The sequence below is a fragment of the Dermacentor andersoni genome, chromosome 9 (assembly GCF_023375885.2).
Source record: "Dermacentor andersoni chromosome 9, qqDerAnde1_hic_scaffold, whole genome shotgun sequence".
Classification (NCBI taxonomy): domain Eukaryota; kingdom Metazoa; phylum Arthropoda; class Arachnida; order Ixodida; family Ixodidae; genus Dermacentor; species Dermacentor andersoni.
Window position 1 is genome coordinate 14,248,737 of NC_092822.1, and position 25,521 is coordinate 14,274,257.

Genomic DNA, 25,521 nt, shown 5'->3' on the forward strand with positions numbered 1-25,521 from the left:
GTTGAGCGACGTGTAGCATTTCTTGATAGACCGCTGCCACATAAGTCTATCATATACATTTGTACATTGGGCACTTTGTATAATATTATAGCGCAGACTCTAAAGTCTAGGTAAATTACTTTCACTGAAGAATACTTTGTCGTATGATGACAAATGTTGCCAGGGCGGGATATTCGTAGCCTTCCATTCAGTCGCCTCTATATGCAGTATAATGTATAACGGAGACAATCGATCAAGAAAATAAAATTAGGTTGTTGAGATGAAGCTGGCATATCTCAAAGGATCTCACCGCAGCGACTACGCAGCTCAAACCGGCGCGCTTACAAGTGAAGGTGAATCCTGGAGCGTTGCCAAATTACAGCCGATGGGTTCTTCGCAGTATAAGCCGAGCTCGCGGCACGATTCTCGTTAATTACGGCCGAATCTTGCAGGCAAAAGCTATCTCCGCGTTTCTTTACTGCTCTATGGGAGCTACGATTCAAGTAATCTTAGCTGAGCTGCTCCCCAGGGAATAACTTGGCCCAATTGCTGCTTTTATTCGGTGCAACTTCTTCGCTTCGGTAATTGGAGTTGCGCATTTCTCTCCGAAGGGATTTCTGTATTTAATCGCCTGCAGATTGGCAGGATAAGAAAAACAATTTGGAGAGACAGAAATGTGGGTCCAAGAACGAATATGCACTCAAGAACGACCTAGCAAACAAATACGAGGAATCATCCCGGATGATAGTGAACTAGAACGTTTAATAAATCGCCTTGCACTTTATATATCTTGCGGGCAAAACAGTCTAGACGTGTGCTTTTAAATATTAACCTTAGTTGGCGTCTGTCCTGCTTCCACACAGGATAAAAGAAAGCATCGTTTCTTACGCATTCACAACACAGTTCATTTCGTTATAGCTCGCCTTCTTCATTTTTAAAGCTTTCTTTGCCTGCCATCCCATGGTATTGGCTGGGTAGGTCAGCCGGTCGTTCGGTACGTTGTTCGCTGGTCGGGTTCTGCCCGAGAAGATTCCCTGTCGCTCATAAAGAAAAAGCGTGTACGGCGTTGGAATTCAAACTCGCAGTGGCGGATCGGCGACGAAGTGGCCGGCACATTTCAAATAAATAAGAAATTAAAGAATGCAAGCCTCTGCAAGAGTTGTGGCATTGTGGAGCACGTGCAAGTTTCCTTGACTCAAAAGACGCAGGAATGAAATGAGCAGATTTGTAGCATTTTACTAACCGCCTCACGAAAGCTTCGCATAACATAGATTCCAATATGTGTGTTGTATGTGTATAGTTTTTTTATCTTGAACGAAAGAAAATGTTAATGGGAAAATTTTATCCCACTATTAAATTTAATTGTCAGATTGTGCTTTACGTAGCGGATATGTTAGTGTGCTTGATGGAAATCTCGATGAGATATACACTGTTCCCTGCAACGGGAAGCGAATTGCACGTTTTAATGACACCCGTCGAGAGAATGCCAACAATTTCGTTTGAACTTTCCTGTTCACGTACTGTCCATTTTTTACCACTTGTATACCGTACTTACTAGGACATGCTCTTAGTACAAGACCGAGCATTCGAAGACTCATCGCGGCGCGTTTCTGAGAGCGCGCTGGTTCAAGAGAGGTTTCACACTCGCGGCCTCCTAATACTAGTCCTGCAACGAGGGTTTGTAACGATTGCGACATCGCCGTGGTTTGTTGAACCTCCGAACTCGTGTGACATGCTAATGTTTAACCGAAGAGGTTGCGTGCGTAGCGTAGTCCACGGAAATACCTGGCATACACTCGCTCAGTTGTTTCAGCTTAATTGTCAAGTTTGTGTTCATGTTGCCAGCTAAACAGAGAAACGAGAGGACAGAAATTTAAGAACTGGTGGTCAGGGGTGCGTATAATCTCGAACCCGTCATGGTAGTCCGGTAGCTGTGGTGTTGCACTGCTGAGCTCGAAGTCGTGGGTTCGATCCCGACCGCGGAGGCCGCATTTAGATGGGGGTGAAATGGAAGAACGCTCACGTACTTTAATTCAAGAACCCCAGTTGGTCAAAATTATTTCCGACTCCCTCACTGAAACATGGATCAGAATCAGATCGCAGTATTAACACGTAATATCCCAGAATTTAATTTCTTTTGCAGATCCGGAAAAGAATTCTGCTTCACACAGATTCCAACATGCACCTTAGGTCTGCGTCATATATTAAATATCATGAAGGCGCTGCCGCATTGCGGAATATTGTTTCTTAGTTATTATGCCCAGACAGTAAGAGTAAGGCTAACGAACCCTTTTAGGTGCGGTGTACACAAATTGGTACGTCATGCTTGTGTACCAGCAACAGATTAGTACACGTCCCAGAAAAGAAGTAACCAATTACAATTACATATAATTAATTCGAGAGTGTAATTTATTACAGTTACGAATTACTGCCCTATAAGAGTAATCGAAGAATTATTCAATAGTCGTCGATTACATCTATGCTATTTTTCTTCGAACATTTGCTAACGTTGCATAGGTGCAGTAAACAGAACGTGCTGGCGATGGAACACTTACATTTAAATTTCACTGAAGGGGTTACAAAGTGTCGTTTAGCAGCGAGACCGTATGCTCGCATCTGTTTCATGATAACATTTGCTCACTGGACGCAGTAGTTTCAATGTTCCTTCGCACTTAATTTTTGCATAAGTACTTCGTAGATAAGCATCGTGCAGGTACCACATGCGTGTAAACGAATCAGTGAAAATTTACTTGGCCAAATAGCGCAAAATGGTTGCAGAGTGGAAGCAATGGGAAACTACGGGCGGACGTTATAGCATGAGATTTAGAGCGCCTTGTTCATGATGGAGATCGAAGAGGCATCGCTATTGAGAAGCCATCGCTGGTAGATTAGTGTGCGAAGGGAGGCAGAGGTAAAGAAAAGAAAGAGCATTGGATGAAGAATTTACATTTCTCGGGAGACGATTGCAGGCCACATAAACTTATCTTTTTGACATTGTCTAGCCATTAATGCTTCATAGAATTCCAAGGTATGGTAAAAACGGGGTAGAATTAAACATTTGTTCGCAGCATTTTTGCAAACTTAGCGGTTTTTTTGCTGAGTATAATCTTTTGTGGAGCTTAGCTGAAGCAGATGATTTCTCACAGGCAGTGGTTTGTACTACGACTTAACGTGAAAGCTTGAGCTTGTTAGTGATTCATTGGGAAAAAACACAGTTCCAAAAAAGACAGGGAAACGAGAGAGCGACATGCTGTGTGCGTGTCACTCTCTCTTGTCTTTCTGTACTGTGGTCTATGGTATTGTACCCCAGACAACAGTACCACATTTTTACTGTGGTCATGGTATTCTGTTAGCTTCACTTCAGAGGTAAGACAATTTGCGATCTTTTGATTTTTATTGGCACTCCAGATGTACGAAGCAGGCCGTTTAACGCAGCTATTTTTTAAAGGGAAGCTGAAAGCTTTTCCAGAAAAAATGAGTGAAGACCAGTACGTCATGGTTTTCAACCCTCTGAATTCAAATATCGCATCGAAATTGAGCGAAAGAAAGCGCAAACAGATTTTATTTCGACGAAAAGTGCAGCAGCAGACTCGGGGCAGCTCGCGCGCCTCGTTTGCGCCTCTGATTGGTCGGGCGCCTCGTGATGCGAACAATGGTGTTCGTCCGGACCGACTGCTGCCGCTACACATGAAGCATGGGGCAAGATAGTTTGGTGCTGTTTTGCTGAGACGAACATGGAAAATTTTGAGAGCTTGCGTTCCTCTAACGAGTTCGGCGTTAAGTCTAAACCCCACAAGAGGGATATTGCGCGCGACGGCGATGGGCGACGGCTTCGAGCGACAAAACAGGCCGTCGCTTGAACAGATCGCTCGGTGTTGTCGCTCGATCGCTCGTTTCTAGAAATCTAGAACTCGTCGCTCGTCGCCCGGAAGTGCTATGAGCGAATAGCCAATAGTGCGGAGCCGGAACTGGATGTACATAACTCAAATACTACTGTTTTTCGCGCGGAACGAGCAAACTATTGAATTTTACAAGTGCTAGAATAAGACCCTGGTGCAAGACCTTCAAGAATATTTTATGCTCCTTTTTACAGTAAAATACATCAACTTAAACTGATCAAGTATGCGTCACGCTAGTTTCGGCGCGTATATTGCTGCCCTCATAACGGGAAATCGTCGCTCAAAGCCGTCGCTCGCGTGGAGTTCGGCTTGTAGGCGACGAGTGAACGCGACAGCCATCGCCTGGCTTGTCGCTGTCGTGTGCGAGATTATTTGTATGGTTGTATGGGGTTTATACTTTACTCTCTACATGTACGAGCAAATTGCGAAGAGCCGGTCTCTCCAAAATGCGAAAAATGCTGGGGCAAGCAGTGCTTTCCACGCGAACGAAGGCGAAGTGTTAGAATCTCCTTGTGTTGGAAATGTTGTTTGGCGAGTATGTTTTTTGCTAAGCTGCACTCAGCGATCCAGTGAGTACGTTTCCGGGCAAACAACTGTTGTGTTATGTTCCTGCATGCCTCCTCGCAGAACGTAAGCGGTGACGCCATCTTCGGCATTTGTGCGCTGCCCCAAAGCTGTCGGCAATGTACACAGACGGTTTGAACGCGGGAAAAGTTTACCGGCTGTTGTAGCACGTTTAGTACAGAACCTTCATCAGCGCGCCATCCGCACGCTACTCGTAACCGGCGAATTCCGTCGGCTACCTGAGATGGTCGGTTTCTCTCGTACGGGCGTGAGCCAGCTTTCCAACACATGCAAACTTTACAATTGCACTGCGTTATTGTAGCTGCATGCAGGCTGTTTCACAACACACGTGCGAATAGAAAATTCGCAGCACTCGGCGATGAAACCTGCGTCAAGGGTGGGAGATAAACATGCACCTTCCGTTCAGCGTGCTAACACGAAGGAGAACCCAAAGGACGCATTATTGATAAACTCTGCTAGTAATCGTCGTCACGGAAGTGGTTAGAGCGCAGCACTGTTGTTCTTGAGCGCTTGAAGTTCTTTCGCTTCACACCAGCCTCCCACCTAGCTGAAAGCTTCTTGTCTTGCGGAAACTAATGGAACATCGGAACATCGTCGCGGCCGCTGGTGTTCGTGCAACCGTAGGCTGCACAGAACGCCGGCATGATCGGCCTACAGGTTCATTTGATGCGGCGCACGTCAACTACCACTCTACATACGCACAAACAAAGGAATGTAGGGTTGAGCGAAGCAGATTAGGACGCCACGCGCGCAGACATAAGCACGGTCATGCACTGTCACGGAGACCGCGAAGGAACGGAATACCAGTGCTGACGTCACTACGCTGCGGTTTCCGGTCTCCGCTCGCATCGTCAGCGTCAGCAGCAGCGCGTGTTGCTCGAGGGGGGGGGGCGGAGCTACAGCGCAATTTTAACCGACGATTACGTCGCTCCTAAGTGAAAAATCCCCCCCAAAATTTTACCTGCATGGTTTATAAGGTTACCGTATCCGTACATGAGCGTCTTATTGAATTCGACGGACTCTTCAGCTTCCTTTAAGTCAGAAAGGATAATCGTAAACGTAATCCTGAAATGATACCTAACATGGAACCACTTCCTCTAACGTAGTATATGTCCATGGAATCATTACCAAGTCCTGCCGAGGGAGGGAGGGAAGAGAAAAGTAGAAGGCAGGGAGGTTAACCAGAATAACGTCCGGTTGGCTAACCTACACCGGGGGAATGGGAAAACAAAGATCACAGGGAGAGAGAGGAGGGAAGGAAAGAAGGAAATTGCGGCGAGTTCGCTGACGCGTGTGGTCGTAAAGAAATTGCATTAAAAGTCACAGATGGTCGCACAAACCCGTCGTCCTTAAGAAACACAAAAGCGCCTTCACCGCTTTATGGGCCGACGGGCGATGGGGGCGGTGTTCCAGCAGCACTTGCACAGAAAGTGGCCGATTGTCCAGTTTTTGGAAAGCTTTGACAAGTTCTTGTCTCTCTGGGGCATATCTTGGACAGTGGCACAGCAGGTGGTCGATGTTTTCTTCGGTGCCACAGACCTCGCATGCTGCGCTGTCAGTCATTCCAATTAATGTAGAGTATGCCTTTGTGAAGGCCACTCCTAACCAAAGGCTGCCGAACCTAACCTAACCAAACTCCTAACCCCTAACCAAAGTCCTGCCGAAGCTTGTTTAATACGTGATGTACACGTTATGAACACTTTCAAGGGCACGCAAAATTATAAATTTAAGTAGGAACTCGCCCAAATGAAATGAAATAAAATGAAACATTGGCAAAAGTCGAGAAGAAATATTAAGAGAGAGAGAAAGAAACGTTTATTATACGAAACAGTGTCCCGAGCGAGGCCCGGTATCAGCCTAAGATGGGAAAGCTCCTTAGTCCAGGAACCCTCTGGCTTCGACTGCCCTCTTGGCCCTGGCGACGAGTTGTCGTTGGTCTTCCAGGTCCCTCAAAGTTAGCTTGGCCTCCCACGTTTCGAATAGGCGGTTTGCGTCTAGTGCTCGTTTTGCGTCCGTTTCTGGTTGCATTTCGCTGCCTTCCTGCCACGGGCATTCCAGGAGCAAGTGTGCCAGAGTGTCGGGTACGTTGCAGAGTGGGCAGAGGTAGCCGTGGAGCGTCGGGTAGAGGCGATGCATTATCGTTCCGTGAGTGTACTTATTACTCTGCAGGCGTCTAAGGATAAGGCTTTGTTGTCTGCCGAGTTTAGGGTGTGGTGGAGAGTACACTCGACGCTCGAGCCTGTAATGTTGCAATATGGCCGAATAGTTGGTAGGTACAGCCCCCGCCTCTTCTGTCGCGGGTCGAAGAGCGCGCGGGGAGGACAAATAATAATAAAAAAAGAAAAGAAACAGCTTTCATCTTGCGCTTAAAACTGATTGTTGGAAGCTCCACATGCCGTATATGATGAGAGAAATCGCCCATTCGTGAAAAGAACATGTCGTAATAGAAATTTGTAAAACTTCTCAGCAGTTCTAGGCGCCCCAGAAAGAACGCTTACTGGTAAGTATTATATCTCCCTTTTATTGATTTTTGTTCTAAGACAAAGCTAACTTTCTTCCCAGCGTTAGATTGTTCAACTGAGGCTGGCCAAATTTTTTTTTATGTTGACTATATTTCTGTTAAAAGAGTGAAGCTAGAGCTTTTTAATTGAAATTTTCGGAGGCTCAAGTGATAGGTTTTCGTGATTCTTGAAAACTCGACTTTCCAGTTTTCACATATTACTTTGTAAACCCTTGTTTGGAACATACGGCCAGCGAAGTTGACCCTCTCGTTCTGAGGAATGCATGATCACGTAGAAAGTTAAACATAGCGGTTGAAATATAGCTCACCGACGTTAATATCAAGCCGGCTGCTCTTGCAGGAAAATTCACGCGGCCAAGGCGCTCTCCATGCAGCGTTCGAATAAAACGGTTTAGGACACCAACTAAATGTGTTTTCATAGTGTCTTGGCATGGATTCAAGAGCGGTCTCAACGACTCCGCGTTGAAGCACAATTTCTCGGATAACTGCGAATGCGTCATCAATGAGGACGAAATCTACCACTATACGGCCTTCTCCAGTATATACATGATTAGTTCTCAAAAAGTTTGAAGAATAGACGAGTTTTTTTATTTGTTGCTGCTTTCAAGTCGTCGAGTTAACATTTAGGAACAAAAGAGGCAGGGAAGCATGCTTACTCTTAACAATTCGTTTCTTTTTCTGTTCTTTCTTTTTGTCAAGATGCTCGAATTATGCTCCGTTAACTTCGAAACCAACCAAGTTACGCGTTAGTACCTGGCGTAAAATAACTAGACTGTTTTCTTGAGCCCAAGATACGGATGCGCTCAGCCGTTGCACAGAGAGCGGAATCTCGGTGCAGTCAGTGTTAGGAGGGAAAGTTTATGGTTGGGAAAACTTGCGTAAAGGAGAGTTTCATTGCCTCAGCCGGGCGAAATACCGCGATGCACAACACCGGAAGTGGACTAACCATTGTCAAATAAAAGGCTGCGATGCAGACTGTCATCCAGCCGGCTTAGGGTCTTAGGGACACGTTTAGTAACCCGAAATTTGTTTTTTATTTTGTGAGCATTTGCCGAAGTACTTGCTCTTCGCACGAGACGCAAAAACATTTTCATATCCTATTCTTTTGCTAAACATGGAGCCGCAGACTCTGCCATGACAGATCCTCTTGAAACGTCATGATGGATGCCGCGAGGTTTCGTACGCAGGGATTTCCGGGCTAGTGGTGGGTGACAGTCTAGGCAACGGAATATACGAAACGATTTGAATTAAATATATACCTTTGTCTTTCATTTTATTGTCACAAACATAACTATATACATCGCTTCAGGTTTCCTTTCACAATACATCGCTGATTTCAACGTGAGTTCTTGATCTGCAGTCGCCGTGGATATCTTCGTAGTTAAAAATAGAGCCGTTCTGCTTCCACTGATACGTCCTGCTCGTAGTATCTCATGACGTAGCCCATCCCTACTCTTTCATATTTCTTATGGCAATTCTGATAAAGAGTGTTGATTCATGGGGTTCTACCTGCCATAGCAACACTGGCTATGAGGTGTCGCCGTAAGGGAGTGCTCAGGAATGATTTTGACCCACTGAAATTTTTCAACCTGCACCGAAGTCTACGCAAGCGAGTGTTCTTCCATTTTCCCCTCATCAAAATGCGGCCGCTATGGTCAGGATTCGAACCCGCGACTCGTGCTCAGCAGAGAAGGACCATGTAGTCACTGAGCTGCCACGGCGGGTCAACATTATCAACAAGATTACTTCAAAAATAATCGCTGTTTATCATCCCTGCCCGTAGGAAGGCAGGGGGTAAACATGACTGTGCACGGTTAGATACCCTGCACTGCGGAAAAGGAAAAATGGGAAGAAAAGAGGAAGAGAAATAGAGAAAGTCCAGTGTTAAATTCGTCGACGCAGTGGCAGTCTTTTGATATGTATCGCAGACAGTCGCTCAGTCCTGTAGCTTTCAGAAGCAGCAGCAATGCTATTGTGGCCTTCTGCAGCTGTGTTATCTGAGACCATTTTCCCATGATCTTGTTCAACGATGAAGGGATTTCGTCTAACCGGTTTCAGGCTAGACGGAAGATCAGGCCTTTCATATTGAAAAGACAGGCTGTTGCACTGAAGGGGTTCTATAGTTTCTTCGCCATTAGAGGTATTGCATTCATCGTTATTGGTGATTCCAATCAAAAATAAATGTACATTTTTGAATACAACGTCCAGGCATAAGTGGCACAGTACTGTTTCTTCAAATCCGCTGAGACCAGGTAATAGGCGCATTTGCATAGAACGGTCGAGTGAGTGCAGCCGATGGTGAGTACAGTGGGGTCTGTGCTACTTCTGCAAAGCCAAATCGCATGCTAGCTTGCTTAGGTGCTGGAATGCGTTAGTAGTCAAAAAGAGTTTAGAAGCAACATTTCTTGCTTTATGTTCTTTTCTACCAGCTTCATCAGCGAGGTCGTTGAATACTGGCCAGACGCAGGATGTGATCTAGCGGATAGTAATGACACATCTATGCTACCACGTACACCAGATGCCCCCATATACCCACCCCGCCTCCACTTACACCATCCTCTGTATTTCTGTCGTAAATATTAACCTTTACGCACGTGAAGTGATGGGCAAAAAAGTAAGGAAAAGTACCATGGCACCCAAAGATAATAAGGGCCACGTGAATGGAGGCATTTAAAAGCTTTTCAGTTGAGCCAGGGTACTGAAAGATGGAAATGGGGAAGCTCACACCTTCCGTTGCTTTCAAGAAGCTTTAGCTCGGGCGCTCCTATCTAAATACATGTAAAAGCAGAATTCGTTTTTCCCAGCAACCATTGCGCCAAATTTGACGACGTATGTTGCAGCTAAAAGGAATACTTAAAAACTAGTGACCGTTGGTTTCGAATTTTTTATTCAGTGCGTGAATTCTTCAATGAAAATTGGCAAAAATCGAAAATTTTCAGAAAACGAAACTATCAAGTTTACCTCTCTGTAACTCAGCAATGAAAAATGATATCACAATTGTGTGAATTGCATCTAATACATCTAAAGCGGACAAACTCGATATGTTCCACGTGAATTTAAAAAAAAATTTGTTATATGAAAATACAGCTTTTGGACAACCCTTCTACACAACGTAACGAACTTACATACAATATAAATTGGAACGTCGACTTTGTCCACTTTGAATGATCTAATGGATGCCGTTTTCAGAACCGCGATGTCTGTTCTTAATGCCGAGCAATTAGTTCTTTAACTTCGTGCTTCGATTTTTTTCACACTTCCCAATTTTTGAAAGTTTGTTTAACAAAATTCAGGCTCTAAGCCGAAATTCCGCTTCCAACAGTCACTAGAATTTAACTTTCTCAATCTCATTGAACGCGCTCCAGGGGTTACCTCAGAAAAGCGTTTCTGCGTTTTACATGTATTCGAATAAGCCGCGTCGGAGTTGGGCCCGAGCTAAAGCTTCTTCGTAAGGGCTAGTTATAGGGTCTGATATTCTTGCTAGCTGCGGTGGGTTTTGAGGCCCGATGGTTGTCAACTTTTCTACGCAACCGAATGTTTTCGTACCTGTGAGTTGGCAATTCTGGCGAAACTTGTGCTATTTTGAGCGCACCTTAATTATCACATCGATGTTCTTAATTATAACATCGATATTATTTGTTGCATACCGCCTAATACATAAGTACACCCAATTAATAATTAATTAATTAATTAATGATCCTTTCGCATTTTACAGTTAGATAAAAGGTGTCAATGAGAAAATTGTAGAGCAACGTGAAAAACCCCTGATACAGCTTTGCGTTGCTCAATAGGTTCTACATAATGTTTTTTTCGATCGTGAAAGATCACCTCAAAAACACGCAAAGTGCCTCGAGCGGCCAGTCGCGCATTAATGTTGCGTGTATTCGCGGGCTTCTTTCGCGCTCGGAAAAACACTTTTATGTAGCAAGTATTGAGCAAGAGAAAGCTGTATCGGGAGTTTTTCATGTTGTTCTACAATTTCCTCATTGTCACTTTTTACCTAATTACAATATTTGAGAAGTGCAATAATTAAGACTAATTATGGGATTAGGTAAAATGCAAAAACAATAATAATCTGTGTACCTCAATGCGACGCCAAACAACATTACTCTGGTTCTGTCCAGCTACGTGGCATTTGCATATTTTTAAATTTTGGTGCACGATAGTTGGGATACCTTGTATGTGTCTTCTAGGTGAACATGATATTATGTGCATGTTTTAGTTATGTTCTGTTCTACAGTACGTTTTATGTATACGTTACATATACAAGAGTCAGAGAGGTTGAAGCACCGTACCGGCAAAGCACAAACGCCCCATCGGACAGCGAATAGCTGACGCCGCATTCTTACGCTAATATACCACTTTCATCGTGTCAGTAAAGAAAGAGGCCGACTGTGCGAGTGATGCGATATTCAGAGAATCACGGAAGCTTCGAGAGAAGCTGCGTACCACGGTGAGCGCTGTGAAGCTGTTCTACGGGACGTTGCGGAGCGACTAGCTTCAGAGCCGGAGCCTGAACGTCTACCAATTTGAAGCACGCTGTGGGAGTATCGCTGCATTCTCACTTGCAGCGACGAAGCACTACAGCGTTGCCTGATTTTTTTATTAACACATGCACTATTTCTTTTTATCAACTTTTTTTTTTGCCATGGCCCCCGATTAACCTGGCGGATGCAGACTTCAATAACTTTACCGTTCGAATAGCCGGATCGATTGCAGCACCAATCTCGTGCCATATTATTTTACCGTACTTTCTGTTAACACGCAGCACCAATGATAGTTCTACCTTTGCTCGCCGCGAAGGACTTTCAGTAGGGAACTGAATTCGCGTGACAGCAGGCGAATTATGTTAAATACATTTTTTCAGTGCGATTCGCGTAAACATTTGTGAAATTTAGCAATGTCCATTACATGTATCAAAACTATGTGTGTTACTAATTGCCATGTTTCTGAAACAAGTTGCCAGAAACGTGTTCTATTTATCCACACGGAGAGCTAGCGTTTCGCTCTATGACGTAACGTTTATTTAAATTAAATCGTGGGTTTCGAGGGACATCTCGCTTTAAGACGGGTTTTGCGATCCGTCGTGTCGTTCTCGCCGTCTCTGTGTCGCCGGTCGTCATCGCTGTCTGTCGTCGCCTAGCCGATACGGTCTTTATCGCTAGCGTGCCGCCATCACCATCGTTTCGTCGCCCCTGTTGTCGACCTTCATCGTCCTTTTGTTGTAGTCGAGATCGTCACTTTCTTTTTGTTTGGCCTGCTTCCACTGGTTTGGGTGATACTTTTGTGTGGCTCTCCTTTGACTGGCCCTCGCCCGTTCTCGGACCGATTGCAGAAAGCGTTTAATGCGATTGGCAATCTTGGGATAGTTCACACACTTTCCAGCGTGTTTCTATGTTTGTCTGCAACTGTGTTGCCCGCCAACTTGAGTCGCTGGGTAGTTGATGGCCTACGGGCAGAGAATCGGACTGCTGCGCTGAGGGAACCGTCTTCAAAGCCAGCCGCTTGACCTACTTGGCTGATTGAGTATGTCACACTGGATGTGTGCCGCTCTTCAATGAATCTCTTTCACGCCGACTTGGATTACTGGGTATGTGCCGCTGTGCTATGACAAATAAAAGCCATTTAAATCTTCGTTGCTGGGCAGAATCGAACCCACGTCATATACCTATAGTCACGCAATCTTGTCCAAATACAGATTCACTCACCCGCCACGTGCGCACATCGTGGTAGCGTCGCTCAATGGCTAAGCGTGCCTAGAGGGATGCGCGAGTGGGGAGCACAGCCTCATAGATGGCGCGTTTAGTCTGTGGCAATACATTGCCTCCGTACATTGCTTCAATGATGATCGCGTCAACGTCGACATTCATCGTCGGATGAGTTCGGCCGGAAGTTTTGTTCTTGAAAGCTGTTGGCCATTTCTCAGCCGCCTCCGCTAGCATTATGTCCACCCGCCGCGACGGCTCATTGGCTATGGCATCCAGCTATTGCGCATTAGGTCGAGGGTTTGATTCCATACCGCGGTGGCCTATTTCCATGGAGCCGGAATGAAAAAAAAGAAAAACGCTCGTGTATTGTGCTTTTGGATCTAGGCGATCTCAATAAATCCAGAACCGTTCACTACGGCGTCCTTCATAAGCCGGCCAGCACTGTGCTGTTTTGCGACGTCAAAAGCTCGCAGTATATTTAAAATTATTTTATGTCTGACAAAATAAATGTTAGGAATCTGCTCTTTAGAACAGTCCTACTGCGAAAACTCTTGCGAGTATGGCCATTCTTGTGAATTTTTTTTTGTTTTCTTTGCTTTTTTTTCCATAGGAGGGCGTTCCAGAGTGCTTCTCTCACTGAACCAATTGAACTAGCATCATCAGTGCAATAGTCATATCCATATTTAACCGACACTTTTTGCTCCTATATGAGCGCAGCTTCTTAAATTAAAAAAGAAATTACATCAGGCAGGTTATTGTTTTATTATCCGCTTCCTTTTCCCTGCCTCTAAATTAAAAATTTCCTTTGTTTATTACGTTGCGGGATACTAGATGCAACAGTTTCATTCTTGATAAAACTGCCATTGGTCTGCTATTTCACAGGTCTAATGAGATTGCCGTCTTGTTTTGCTTGACGTCACCCGTGATCATGCCCTCATGTGTTTGCGCTAGTCGAGCCTGCCTCCTAAAGTGCAGGTGCAAAGCTTTACGTCTGTCAGGCTCTAATGAACAGGAAACCAGAAGCTGTTTTTTAATAAGACGATGGCATTCCGGCCGGGAACGCTTAGGTATAACTGCGTCCTTAATTTTGGATGAGTGCTTGAATTCTGACGAGTAATGAAATGGCTGCTTGTGAGCAGGTTTTGTGCCTGTCAAGTTACGTATTGCTCACGTCAGGCTTACCCAACGCGCTGTTCAAGACTTCTCACGTTTATTTTATTGCTGGAGAAGATTGAGTTTACTGTTGACATTACGCTGGAAGTTCAAGCTTGATTTGTTTTTCTCTCTTAATACTTGTTGTCCATACCACATATAATGCGTAGTTAACTGCACATGAGTCTTTATCAAATCTGAAAGTCAGTGTCAGAAAGCAAAAACACACGAATTCGGTCTGTTTCCGCGAACGAAACCAAAAATAATCCCCGGAATTCGGCTGCTGTTCTGGACAGCGCGCGTTATTTTGCCAGCCATACCCACCGGCCGGAAGATTACACAGCTCTAAATGCCGTATTTTTGTGTTTCTCTTTACTGCTGAATATTTTGCATATGTGCATCACTTCGTTTGGGAAGATATATGGTCTGTCTAGCGGAACCTGCTGGATGATAAGTTGAGGCCGCGTTTCTAGAACACGCCCAGCTTCCAGGTGTGCATAGATAACTAATGGTCTTTCGTGAAGCATATGTACTAACAATTCCAAGAAACTCCTTTCAAGCTGGCGGGCGTATATGTGTCTGCTTGAGAAGCAAGACCGCTTCCACGTTCCCTCTGTCCTAAGTATCACATGGGCTCCTGGCTATATCAACTTACGAAGTGTTCCTGTCTGCAGCCGCCTCGGCGAGGCAAAAGGTCGTTCATTATGCTAGAAATCTGCTGAATTGAAGTTGCAAGGTGCACTCTTCCAGCTGTTATCTCCTTTTCCTGGCCGTACGAGCTGGCACCCTCAGCCCGCTGAAGTGCCGAACGAATGGCAATTCATGAATTTATTCAGGATGCCGTTTCTCCAGCCACCTGTTTACGTCTCGCTACGAACGAAGTTAAATCGCTGTGGTGATACGCGTTGGCGGGAGTGAGATTCTAGCGAAACGAGGTCGTGCAAAGGCACGCGTATTGTGGTAAGGACACAGAGTGTTGTTGATTGACTGGAAGCATTATTGTAGTCCTGCAGGACGCGCTTAGCGCGTTGCGGGCGTCTCTCACGTAGGGACCGACAGGGAGTACCTGGCGGCCGCTTCGCGGGCCTGCTGAACGGCCCATTGCTGGTTGGCGAGTAGTGAGCTTCTGAGGAACTTCTCCCATTCGTAGATTCAGACTTGACCGTTTGTCGTTTCTTTTATCCCATTTTTGGGTCAACTGGGACTTAGCTGCGTCGATATCCAGGTATCTCAACGTTCAGACAGGTTCTCTCCACAATCTTAACCATGATTTGTCGGGCCTGGCACGCCAAGTACGCATACGTGACATTGTTCAAAGGGGCTTTTGAATGCTTCCGGCTCGCTCCGAGGAGAGTAATCAATCTTCTTTTCAGAGAAATGACTTCGAAGGCGCGGCCAAACTTTCGATGGTGGTAAAGTAATGAGTCTCCAAGTCGCTTGAAGCACTATATATGTGCGTGTTCGCGTGCGTAATGAATGCACACGTGTGATAAGCCAGTCACCGGGCGAGATTTTACGTCCAACGCGTCTGGTCGACGACAGGTCAAGCGATGGGCAAAGGATGACGCTGCGCTTACTGGTATGTGCCTGCGCGTGTGTTTATGGTGGAGAGCGAGAATGACAGAGCGAGAGTGAGGGAGGGGAGCGTGTTTCTGTGCGCTCGTGTGGAAGCATATGCATACGAGGATCTTGTGCTGCCTTGTGGACATGAGTGTATTTTAGAGCGTGTTCACAGCCGTCATCTTAAGTTCTGCTCCAATCCTGACGCAGAAGACAGTTTCGAGAAGATAGCAACGAAGTCTGCGACTATGCAGGCTACTTTGTTGTCTCTAGCAAGTAGACGACACAGACCAGTGCTGTTAAGCGGAACAGCTGAATGGAGTCGGGCTTAGCGAGCTCGGTTGACGAGACTTTCGAAGGCCCGTAGATGTGGCTGGTGTGCGAAATCATGAGAGCTGGAGGGAAAACGCATGCTTAGGAAAGTGATGTACGTGTGTCGACATGAATTGACAAACTGTACAGTAATGTTGTGTCGCCTGCAATAACCCAGATTAAGGAGTACCACAGTGTCAAATAAAGGCATATTATCTTAAACGCGTAAAAAAAGGAGAAACAAAAGGTCCGCCTCGCAATGCTAAACATATACATATACTTGAACAGATAGAATTACAAAGAATCATTAAGGTTTATAGACCCTCTTCGCGGTGGTCCCCTGGAAGCTGCCATGTTTGATCACGTGGTGACGCGTCAATTGCTGGCCTCAGCTGCCACTGTGGCTTGCGTATTTACAATGGATGTACTACATGACGCCCGGTGAGGCTCAGAAAACCTCTGTTTAGGGGAACATTGTCGACAGTGACTAGGTGGACGACTCGAAGCTTTGGCCTCCGCTTTAGAGGACATGTTCATTAAACTTTGACCAAATGGCGCGAGTAGCGTATTCTATTGCTTGTTCTGAAAGCGGGGCTGAAAATGTATTCCAAGCTGTCCAAACTTCCCGCTTACGAATTGAATGAGGATCAATGTGTTTTGATCTTAGTTCTTTATCTAGAAGATACCTTGAAGCAGTGGCTTGTCATGTTTCTAAGTCAGTAAAATTCATCGGTGCGGTCACTATCTGATTATTTTCTGTCTAATTGCTCGCGGGTGTGCTCAGCTGCGATAGATTTGTTCTTGCTGCGCACAAGGCTTCTAACGTAGATGTTCTGTTGCAAGCCTTGTATTAGAAGCCTTAGGCACCACGCGATGCATTTTACAGTTGTGAACCTACAACTAGAGCAACACGGTAATTAAGCAGCAGCCACTAGAAGTGGCAAGCGGCATTCAGACCTAAGCGAAATGCCTTTAACCCGCAAGCTGCACTGCGGACAAACCGAACCAAAACATGAGTACGCCGTGACCTAGTTCGTCGCTTACCCATGTAAACATGATCAACTGCAAGAAACACCGAGATAACGAAAGAAAGGCGTGAGTACAGCCACCCTCAGAATATTTCGGAGCACGGAAAATGAGAGTAAGTTAAATTTCCTCACGACTTCATCACATAGTGTGAAATGTATGTGAGGAATGTGATAATTGCATCGGGAAATATCAACTCTACCTTTCGGTTGAGGGACCTGTGCCTAAGCTACGACGAAATTTAGATTTTACTTGGATCCCGTGTTCCGAAAACTTTTTAGGGAGGATGTACTAGAAGTTTTTCGGCGAACAGCGGCGATCGATTGCTGCCGCGACCCACCGTGGTGGCATAGTGGCTTTGGCGTTTCACTGCGAAGCCCGAGGTCGCGGGATAGAATCTCGGCTCTGGCGGCCTCATGTCGATGGGGGCGAAAGGAAAAGAAAAATTACCAGTGTACAGTGCGCTGGGTGCATTTTAAAGAACCTTAGGCAGTCAAAATTAACTTGGACTCCCCACTGCCGCGTGCCTCGTAATCGTATCATGATTTTGGCGCCTGAAACCCCAGAACTTATTTTGAAATGCTGCCGTGGCTTCCACTCATGAGGCCTCGCGGGGTGCGATTAGAACCGTGGCACCTCCAAGTTTTTGCAGGTATTTGAGCACCCTACCGCGCAACAATTGTTCTTTGACATGCCTCGAAGCTTTGACCCCTACACATACGCGGCGGGCGTCGCTTATTTTGCTCCGAAAAGTTGGACCCAACAGAGAAGCACGAGCAACGACGAAGAGAACTACGGCGGACTGCTGACCCCTTTTTCGGGTGCACTTATCAAACCTGCCACGAGTGTCGCGTCCGCCGGCACGCAGTACGCGCATTCGATTACTCTTCGATTTTCGCACAAGAGAGTTGGATACCACTCTGTTATTGGAAATGTTACGTTTGTCAAACACGGCGGTGCCTTAATGAGCGCCTGAGAGAAGCACAAGTGTAAAGCAAAAAAAAAGAAAAGAAAATGGTCGCTGCAGGGATTGTTCTTGAGATTTGAATTTAATCGCATGCGCAATAGTAGACCGGAGCAAGTACATGTGCACTAGGGAAATCATCGACGCTATCGCGATAAGACAGTTAGGTGACGATTGTGTAAGCATGCCTGCCCTTTCACTTTCCGACAAAGAAATTGTTTACTTTGAAGATGGTGCGCTCTGAAAGTGCACATACTTACTATGTGTTGTATATTAGCACGCGTCCTGTTTCGAAATAAAGGAGTTGTAAGTAGCGCTTCGTGTGTCTTTCTTTTTGTCCACGTCTTCTAGCGCAAGAACCATTTCACAAAGCATAACCAACTCGCCTAAATCATTACTTTGACCGCAGTAGTCAGTGTAGCGGTATAAACACAATTGATGTATTTTTAGCTTTGGTAGCTTCATTTTATTTTCATTCTGGGAAAGCGGGCTTCTCTGAAAAAAGATTTGTAACCATGGACGCTTAGAAAGTCATACTAATGGTTAATGCAAAAATCTGAGACGGCTAGTCCTTTTTTCAACCTTCAAATGTGTCAACGCTAAAAGTTAGGAAATATAGAGAGCTACCGAAGCTCAAAGCGCGTATTGATTGCAGCAACCAAACATTTTTTTCTACACTTTGTTTCCGTGAAGCTCCCTTTGAAAACGTTCCAAGATAGCTTCAGGAGATCTATACGGCTCTGCAAACAATGGTAATGTAATTGATTGCATTAGCCTACGAGTGTTATCATGTGTGCAAATTGTTACTTTGTGGCGATGTAGAATTGAATCCGGGTCCTTCCAATGCTGATATGCTCCAGACGTTGATACAAGGCCAAAAGGCTATTAGGGATGATCTGGCAGAGCTTAAAAAGCGGTTGGAAGACGCCGAAAAAACCGTCAATGTATTCTCGACCCGAATGGCCCACCTTGAAACAAATGTCAGTGAAATAGCACATAAAGTAGACAATTGCGAAACCCTTAGCAATTCTGTTGAAAAACTTCAACAAACACTCGTATTGCAACAGGCAAAACTTGTAGAGCTGGAAGATCGGAGTCGGAGATCTAATCTTGTGGTTTTCGGCATAGATGACCGAACAAATGAAACTGAGGCTGATCTGCGACAGAAAGTAATCAAGGATGTGTTCGAGGACAGACTTGGTGTAAAGTGTTTGTCTATTGCTCGGATACATCGCCTGGGAAAACATCCTGGGAAGCGACCTGTAATCCTGTTTTTTCAAAATTATATGGAAAAAGAAGAAGTGCTACCCAACTGCAAAAAGCTTAAGGGAACGCAGATTTCCGTGCAAAATGACTTCTCTGTCGAAACATTAAGAAAACGAAAACTGTTGTGGCAAAGTGCTAAAGCTGATAAAGAACAAGGAAAGAAGGTCGCACTAGTGAACGATAAACTTCGCATCGATTCCCAATTCTACGCATGAGATGACGTTTCGAACACACGTGTTGTTGTCCGATCCGGGAAAGATCCTACACCAAGAGCGTAGCTTTCACAGTCTACTCTTAATAATCTTCGTGTGCTCTCTTTTAACGCCAGAAGCATGGTGAACAAAGTGGAAAAACTAGAAATATTGCTTTTGACTTACGACCCTCATGTGGTTGCTATCACTGAGACGTGGTTGCATGATGGCGTACACGATGATGAAGGTATTCCGCCCGGCTATCAGATACACAGGCGTGATCGAGGCACACGTGGCGGAGGAGTTGCTGTCATTTCTAAACTCGGTATTGATGTATGTCTGACAAACCAGATTAATGATCACGAAAGCCTGTTTCTGAACGTCACTGTTAATGCTGTTACATTTATGCTTTGTGTTGTTTATAAAGCCCCTGAAATGTCAGAATCATTTCTCGAACAACTTTACGATCATCTTCTTCTAAAACACCCACGACACGTGATTATTACAGGAGATTTCAACCTTCCAGCTAATAAATAAGATAAATTAGTTTACGGGCAATCTAAATCGAGTGATGTTATTTTAGACACAATGTTAGCTCTGAACCTTGATCAAATTGTCTGTGAACCTACGCGCAACAGTGCTGTCTTGGACTTATTCTTTGTAAGTGATATGTTTTTAAATGTAGTTATTAGTACTGAACCTGGCATGTCGGATCACAGCTTATTGTTTTTTTCTTGGTCTTATTGAAGGTCCGCAGGGCATTCGAGTACTCATTCAGTGTGTATTAAGGACATTGACCGCGCTGATGATACATCTATCACAGATTACTTAGACACTGCACTAAACCACACTACACATGATGATGTTAATGCCTTGTGGGCACAATTTAAAAAGGCAGTCATATTCTCAATTGAACAATATGTCCTATTCCGGAAGGGACGTAAGAACCGTAAAAACCCATGGATCTCTAGGGAGATTATTCATATTAAACGTAGACTCAAGCGACTTAGAAAGCGTAGAGACGTAACACCTGAGAACTTTAATGAACTGAAAAGAAATTTGGCAACTAAAGTAAATGAAGCGCGGACATATTACTATCAAGTCACTCTCCCTGCATTCATTAGAGATGATCCTGCTAAATTTTGGAGATTTCTGGGTCAAGGCAATGAAACGGTAAATAAAATTAAACTGAACGGGAAATTCGAAACTGATGGCTTTATAATATCGCAGGCTTTTAATATATATTTTCAGAGCGTTTTCTCTCCATCAAGTGCTTACGTACCCCAACCCGCTATGCTTGATGATAGGGACACTCCTATCGTCACAAGGGAAGGTGTCTTAATTATGTCAAGGAACTTGAGCACCAGGAAGAGTATAGGACCAGATCAAATCCCAAATACATTTTTACAGCGCTATTCTATACAGATAAGCGATTTCTTGGCGAAGGTCTTTAATGCATCCTTGCGTAGTTGCGAACTTCCGGATGACTGGAAAATTGCACGCGTAATCCCCATCTTTAAAAAAGGTGATAGGTCAATCATATCTAACTATAGGCCGATTTCTTTAACTTCTGTCTGTTGCAAGTTACTAGAGCATATTGTGGCTCACAATATCCAGGGCTTTTTAGCAGATAATAACGTCTTATCTCCTTGCCAACACGGCTTTCGGAAGGGAATGTCCACGACGACACAATTGGTAACAACTATTCACGACTTTTTAGCAGCTGTAGATCGTTCTGGGCAAATTGATATACTTCTGTTGGATTTTTCTAAAGCATTTGATAAAGTTCCGCACTGTAAATTACTTCGAAAATTAAATAACCTAGGATTGCCGCTATATCTTATCAAATGGGTTGAGGCATATTTAACTTATAGACAGCAGTTTGTTGAAATCAAATCTAGTGTATCTAGGATGCTCAGCGTTACATCCGGTGTTCCCCAGGGGAGTGTTTTGGGGCCATTATTATTTCTTATATATGTAAATGACTTAGTTCAAGTAATCCCTGACTCAGTGTCTATTAAACTTTTTGCGGACGATTGTATAGTGCTTAAAGAAATAACCTGCCATGAAGATCATAAGCTACTACAGCGAACGCTCAGCCACATTAAATGCTGGTGCGCAGAATGGGACATGGAACTGAACGTTAACAAAACAGTGTTATTAAATTTAACGCGGAAAACTAATCCTAGCATGTTCACTTACACTATCCATGGCTCTCACATTCAAGCAGTAACTCAATATAAGTATTTAGGGATTACTCTTTCTAGTGATATGACATGAGGAGCGCACATCTCTGCAGTTTGCGCAACAGCTTTTCGCAAACAATGTTTTTTAAAACGGAAGCTTACAAAGGCAACGGTGAATGTTAAACTTCAAGCATACAATGCCCTTGTCAGACCTAAATTGGAGTATGCATCCGTTGTATGGGATCCACACACAAAAAAGGATATACACTGCTTAGAACGCCTGCAAAGGAAAGCTATCAGATTTATATTTAATAAATATAAAAGGCTGGATTCTCCAACTAAGCTCATGATTGCGCATAACATTCCCACCCTGGCTGCACGCAGACAAATCAGTCGACTAAAATTCTTGCATAATATCTTGTCTGGAAAAATAAATATATCGGTACCCCCATATTTAAAGTCCACCGCAAGAAGACCAACACGTAACACTCACACATTCCCTACAACCAATTTTTGCCAAAACAGAGGCTTTTAAGCAGAGTTTTTTCCCACGCACAGTTTCGGATTGGAACAGTCTACCTGAGTTTGTTTGTCAGGCTGAAAATTTTGACGAAGCCATTGAACTCCACTTGTCTTAAATATCAACGTAGCCAAACTGTTATTTCTGGTGCAAGTACTGTTGTAAATTATTGATGTGCTGTTCTTTTTACGTGTGTGTATGATAAATACCGTCCCAGTGAAACCGATGTATTATATTGTCGTGCAAATGTTGTTGGAAATTATTTCTGTGCTGTTCTTTTCGCATTTCATTGTAATTCCACTCCTGCTTGGGCCACATTGGCCTGCAGTATTGTGAAATAAATAGATAAATAAATAATTGCTAGCGGCCCGGATGGTCTCATTCTCGGCAGTTTATGGGCACTCTGACGAATTTGTGTGGAATATATATTCCTATATTTACTTGAATAATTGCTTTTTCTTGACTATTAAAACAGCAAGAAATAATGGTGTCTGCAATCCCAGGATTATTAAACTACAGAAAACGCAGTGGCACGGGATACATTAGCCGCACAAGCCAATTCTTATCACCGGCCTACCTTTCCCATTTGAAACGAGTGAATTCTGGCTTTCTTATTTTTTGGCGCCTTGATTGGAATTTCAGGGAACCATTGCAACCTTCGTAAGTTCTGGACATTGTGCTGGTGTTCTGACATTTGGGAATGCTAAGAGACCGGAAACGACCGATTTAGTTTCTTGACGATTCACGGCGCACAATATGATGGCATGAATCCCGAAAAGGGAAGGATCGTCAGAGGCAAAAATGGCATTTAGATTATAAAGTCGTCCCGCGGTCTCGATTTTAGTCGATCTGACGAAAATCGATTCAGAACGCCCCGCTTTGGTCGTTTTCGCATATGTTCTTGATCGCAAAAAAAAAAAAATACAGTAAAGCAAATAGCTGACCCCGTCTTATACATTTTCCAGACATTTAACAAATATGCACCTTAATTTGAGTTCACACTCTTCGATGTTCAAGCAGCACCACTTGATGCTGCGTAGGTGGACCAATGCGTTCTGATTTTCAAGGTACGGAATGTTTTACGACGATTTCGTCGACTTTCGCTTTTTCTATCTCGCCAGGTAAGACTAAAACTGGCAGAGATATGCCATGAGCGCTTAAAAAGGGGCGTTGATTATATATATATATATACATATATATATATATATATATATATATATATATATATATATATATATATATATATATATATATATATACAAGACTTCGCAGTATCGAGTTGCGAGCCTAAGACTGACAATCGTGACAAAGAGAAAAAATTGGCAGTTGCTTAGCTCGGCTGTGCCAGGGTATGCGTAGCGAAAGCTAAGGCATAGCATGGTTAGCCTTGTCTAATCTTGATTGCATGTCCAGGTTAGTCTGGTTGTCTAGCTATGTCAGTCGTTCGGCGCGCTGTTCGTCTGTTTCCTGGACGATTCGTTTCCTCTTGATCTCGTTCCGATGTCGATTCCAAGCCTCCTCCTGCTTATCAGAATTGTCGTCGTCCATACTGCCGCCTCAACTGTGGTTGCGGCGCACGCGAGCTGTCCTTTTCAATCCTCCGACATGTTATCAGGCATGCGACGCAGCTGGCGAAGTGAGCGGAGGCCAGCGCAACGACGAGGAATGCGCTGTGACGAAGAACGCGGTGTGACGTCATGTGCCTCCTCGGAGCACGGTCACGGCGAAATCGCAAGTCCGCGGCCAGTAAAGCTTTCGCTTTAAAAGTATTGGCGCGCAGTGTTTCTAGAACGGGTTTACCACCGGGTTTTCAATACGGCAATACTTCGTTACTGTGAATATGCTTCTCTCAAGGAAATTATAAATAACAATACTACAACAATATTTTGAATTCTCGGTAACTTGATGTTTCACAGTTAAAACTAATGCCTGTCTTCACAGAATACGTAGTCTAGCGGCGATACATTGGCCTGGAAGAGGGCTTCATGAGTAGGCTATAATCGCATCATCGCTTACTTCGTCATCGTGCTACCATGATAAGTATCACCAGTTCTGTTGAAGAAAATTTCTGAAACAACTTTCAGAGAACTTTCGGCGTGGTTGTGGCTCTTTGCGTGTCCGAAGAAAGAGACAGAAAGGAACTAAAAGAAAAACGGGAATTGTTTCTGGCAGGCCCCGGTCTTTCCCTAAGAACCAAGTCATTCTTCCTCGCGAGTGCATGTCAACCAGCCTCGGTCGGAACCGCATTTGAGTTTCTGGTAAGCGTGGGATCTCGTGCGCAGGCAGAAAGAAAACAACAAAAAGGAAGTGCCGCGCCAGGCGTGTCGCGCCCTCCGTACTTCTAAAGTATCTCGGTGAAAACAAAGTTAGCCCTTACACTTTTTCATCGTGTAGTACAACTTCGTGTTTCAAGCTTCTACCGCACCACCGTCTCAAAAACTTTGACATTTCATTCGCACTAATCTCGTTAGCTGGACGTGCGCGCGACCACCTACTAGTCATCTCGAGGATTCAGCATTCGTGACAGCATATCAGCTGTGCGCGGGCACTCGTTAGCGCCTTTTATGTTTTTTTTTCTGGTCCAGCCCACGCTTGTATTTGTTTATCATGCTTCGTAGTTTCTGATTGCAATTAGCTTTCTTATTTTACTTCGTGTGTGCGCGGCACTGCAAACGTTTTCTTCGATTCTAGAACTTAGACGTTGTGGCTGGAAAGAGGAACCCTTGAACCAGCAATACTCACGCTCAGCGAAATCATGTCTCATCAATCTTTCACTGAATAAATAGAAATTATTTATTTGTATGGCATTACATGTATTGCGCTTCTATATGGATGGATGGATGGATGGATACAATTTTCTTGCACGTCCGGCAAGGTTTAACGCGACCTGGGCTCAGGTCTCCCACGGGGGAGCGTCAAGGCCCTGCCTCAACGTCGCCTCACGGGCTTGCTGGACTGCCCACGTCTGGATTCCGAGGTCTGAGCTGCGCAGAGCGGCGGCCCACCTCGACGACAGGGTCTCCGGAGTAACGGCCATCCTTCGTATAAACTACATTGCACTCCCACAGCATGTGTTTGAGCGTTGCTGGTCCTTCCTGGCACAATTTGCACGTGTCGTCCTGATGCTTATTTGGGAAGATACGTTTCTGACGGAATGGATTAGGGAAGGCGTTCGTCTGGAGTTGTCTCCAGGTGACGGCCTGCCTTCTGTTCAATTTGGGACTCGGCGGTGGGTATATCCTTCTGGCGTTCAAATATGCACTGGTTATGTCGTTGTATCTGGTGAGCCTGTCCCGTTATGCTCGAGAAGCGTTCGCTATCGTGCGAGAGGCGTTGCCCTGTTCGGCGCGGCGGGTCATGTCTCGCGCCGTCCGGTGCGCCGTCTCGTTTAGGTTCGGGAGCGCGTCGCCTTCCAAGGTGGCGTGCGCGGGGAACCATATGATCCTCGAGCTCGCGGTTTTGGATCTGCCCGCTTTGGCCAGAATGGACAGGACTTCCTTGGAAGTTCGGCCTTTGGCGTATTTCTTTACTGCCGTTTGCGAGTCACTTAGTACGACTTCGCATTCCTGTTCTGTGAGAGCCAGCGCAATCGCTGCTTCCTCCGCTATTTCCGAGTGTTTGGTGTATACACTCCATGTGGTTTTGATTTTGG

At 44.8% G+C, this 25,521-nt stretch overlaps 1 long non-coding RNA gene across 1 annotated transcript in view; it reads left to right on the forward strand.

Annotated features, from left to right (window-relative positions):
• LOC129383768 (uncharacterized) overlaps positions 1-25,521 on the forward strand; it is a 67,205-nt gene that overhangs the window by 27,096 nt on the left and 14,588 nt on the right. The gene's annotated exons all lie outside the window — the stretch shown is intronic.